Here is a 3,999-nt window from a genome sequence, read left to right as displayed (position 1 = left end):
TTCAGAGTAATTCTTCAGGGAATCATTTCATTTGCCTGCAGAATTCTTTCCTGAACTTTATATGCTTTGTTAAGGAGAATTGCTTCCATAAGTGAGTTGACAGCTAACAACCCAGATGTAGAGCATTTGTTTAGCTTCTAAGACAAGGTCCTGAGTTATCACTGACTTAAAACATAGTATCTGTCCCACAATGTTGAGACCATTGGTAAAGACCAAGTGGTAGATAATAAATTAAAATATAGCCTCATTTTACCCTTATAAACACAGATGAATAAGAATATAAATATTATCTCATTCAAAACTGTAATTATCCATTTTAAAAATAAGCCTAATATAAAACAAAACAATTGAAGCATATACATTAATACATAGTCTCATCACTATTATTTAGATAAATGTATCTTGGTCATTGTCTGTGTGAACTCAGCCAGAAATTAGTTAGAAAAAATATTATTTCAAAACACAATATAACTAATTTATCTTTAATACAGAATGAAAAATCTTGAGAAGGTTTTCAAGGTGTGTGAATTATTTACTGATGAGGGTTTCATCAAGGAAATTTGTACATCAGGAGAAATAAATTATTTTTTTTTGTCTTAAACTTTTTCCTATTTTTGACTTATTCAGGGAAGTTATGAGATAATACTAGCTAACGTCCATTCAGAATTTACTATGTTTTAACCATTACGCACAGAAATATAGCATTTCCTGTGTACAGATTAGTAAACTATAAAGCAGAGATGGAAGCTGGTAATCACACACAGGCTATGTGAGCAAAGCCCAAGCATGTGGTGACTGTATGTGCCACTTCTGACACCTGCTGTTTCTGACTGTATTGCCTGCATCCAGCACAGTACCTGACACATAGGAGAAGCTGTTTCCATTTATTGGGTTAGTAAATAGACAAACACATAGGATTCTGGACCTAGATGGGGAAGCCAAAAGTGTTATAAAAATTCAGGGAGTTGGTCAGAATAGCAATGAAATTCTTTTTATGCAAGAAACACTATCTTGAGGCATAGGTAAAGGATTTCAACATGGAAGTGTGTTTGTGATCCACAAAATTTGTGTGTTTTCTTGTGTTGGCATATAAAATAGTTTAAATGTGCTAAAGTCTAACCTTAAAAGCAAGATTTAGGTAACATATTACAAGTTATAACCCAACTAAATGTGAGAGAATATAAACTCCTGACAAGTAAGGATTGTAATGGAAATCTTGGCAGGTCCTCAAGTATGCTACTAGACTACATCACATTGTTTTTTAATTCTCTCCATTTTTTAAGCTCAAAATAATGTTAAATTAGAGCATTTTCCCTATAGGCCTTTAATCCTATAATTATAACTGAATCTGTTCAGTTTCATGTTTTTATGTGATCCTTGAACTTTTTTTCCCTATTCATCAGACAATTATCAATGGATTTGTAAAATGTTCATTAAGATGAAGTGGTTTTAACTGGGCCAAAGAAAGGACCGCTATTCTCCCATCACCATTAAACTTTGTCAAACGGTGGTTCCAAATGGTAAAAGAGACAATGTATGCAGTCTGAAATCTTGAGATAATGGTTATAAGACATATGGAAAAATGTAAACTTGATTTCACAGTGTGCTACATTACAATTATGTATCTGTAGTTTTCATAACACAGGTGAGAAAGAACATCTCCTGGGAGACTTTAAAATCATTTGTCACCTTGCACATTTTTCTGGACCTAATAATGGCGATGTAAGTAAACCAATGAACTGTGCCATGAAAGCAACCTGGAGAAATATGATTTACAAATATCTGTACATTGAAAATCCACACTTTGAAACAATCTTGGAAAAGTCCTTTTATTCTCAAATGTATACCTTTAAAGTGAAATGAACATGATAAAGTGATGGATTTAGGGTTTTACAAAATTTTAAAACACTTTTATACAAATCATCCCATGGGTCTCCCATGATGTTTATCCCATCGACATGGCTATATTTGAAGATATCTATGATGAATCCCCTAGCTAGAAGGATTCTGTATCTGAGTTACAGCTTGGGAGTGAACCACACAAAGAGAAGCATCCAACCTATATGAGACTTTGACATGAGTGAGAAGTAAGACTTTATGTATTATTTGTTGAGACTGAGAGATGGTTAAGACTAGCTTTAATTACTCTAACATATTCGGGAAAGTTTGCATCAGGTGGAGTTGATGAGGAAACAAAAACCTAAATAACGTAACATTGACATAGAAACTGAGTGTGAGCTTTGAAAAAACACAGCAATCTAGGCGGATAGAAATCTTTACTTTCTTGAGTTGCAGAATTCACTTGCAACTACACCCCAGAGAATACGAAGTATTTGGAGCCATGTTAGTCTAGTAAATTCCTCTCTCATAAGACGCCTAAGCGCTGTCAATGGGAGAGACTACGCTCAGTATCTGAAACTAACACTGAGACCTAAACTTCTGTTCACTAAGAAAAAGAGAGCCGAGCTGGTGAGACAGTCTGTGGACAAGCAGAGACCCAGCCTTTTCTATGGAGTTGTAGGGAACATGGAGTTCAGAGACTGATCGATTTTCAGATGTGGAAGTTGGAAAATAGCCTTTAACTAGAGAGTGAGTGCCGACTGGCTATCAGAAGGATCTTCACTGGAGTAAGGAGGTTGTTGAGTTGGCTGATCTTCAGAGTGTCAAAGTTATCACTGATTAAATTGGACCTGTTTAAGAGTAGATCCGATCATGCCTTCCTACAGCCAGGAAACAGTCTCATCAGGTGTATGATAGAATTTAAAACAGTGTTTTAAAATACTGAGTGGGTGACACGGCTAAAACAGTCACTGGTGAATTAAGCAAGAGCATCAAAGGAAACAAAATAAATCAGGTTGAAGAACTACAGTTATTGACAAATATCCATCAGCCTACAATTGCCTGGAAGCAATAGGCCAGATGCCTACTAATATTTTGAAGGAATTGTGTTGCCAGAGGAGCCACGAACAAGGACTGAAAGCAGTTGTCAGCCTTCAGCCTTCCACAGCACTAGGTTCCACATTGCCCAGACCACCTTCAAAGACTCCAAGGAGAAAACTAGACACAGGAGAACTCACTGAAGGGCAGGGCAGGCGCCAGGGAGAACAGCGGTGAAGTGGGACCACAGCTGCCCCTTGGGAGCACACCTACATTCCCATGGTGGGGACCCCCTAATGCCTACTTGCTGCACTGCATCCCTGCTGTGAAAGGTGACTGCTGTGGCTGGGCCTTTCACGCTGTCTTTTGCTGAAAGGGAGATTTTAACCAAGGTTTGTCCAGTTCCCGCTCCATCACTATTCATTAGCTGGGGAATGTGTTACTCACACAGCAGACCCCAATCGGTGTCACTATAAAAATCATCAGAGCATTGCTGCAGTTCGGCTCTGGAATGCCTTCTAAAGGCCCAGAGTTGAAGGCTGGCTCCTCAGCCCATGGTGCCTAGGGAGGTGATGGAACCTTAAGAGTGGGAGGACTTCGGGACATAGGGAGTTGTAGGGCCCCAGCCCCTTCCCCCCTCTGTCACTTTCTGACCCTGAGGCAAATGGCTCTGTTCCTCCACACTCCTCTGCGTGCCACACTGCACGGACTCCATGCAGGGGGCCAGCTGATCCTGGCTGAGGTCTCTGAGACCGTGAGCCAAAGGAAACCCTTTCTCTTCATAAACTGATCATCTTGGGTGCTTCTTAAGAAGACAGAAAGCAGACTAGCAAAAGAATATACATCAGAAAAATAGTCTATATATTCATAAAGAATAAGGACTCAAGAATTGTGAGAAAATAATTCAGTAACATTTATTAATAAAATGAAATAAGTAAGTCATAACATCCAATTAATATTGTTAGAGAACTAAACTCTCAGGTGATATAAACTGTTTTAGAGGCAGACAAATAGTCACAGAAATTCAAGAAGTTTGGCATAACAATGTTCCTTCTTCCTTCCTTCCTTCCTTTCTTTCTTTGTTTTAGTAGGGTACTGGGGATTGCATCCAGGACCTTTGCA

Source organism: Heterocephalus glaber, unplaced genomic scaffold, assembly GCF_053883595.1.
Source record: "Heterocephalus glaber isolate CG9 unplaced genomic scaffold, H.glaber_assembly_v1.0 deba00001067, whole genome shotgun sequence".
NCBI classification, from domain to species: domain Eukaryota; kingdom Metazoa; phylum Chordata; class Mammalia; order Rodentia; family Bathyergidae; genus Heterocephalus; species Heterocephalus glaber.
Note: the sequence above shows the minus strand (reverse complement) of the source record.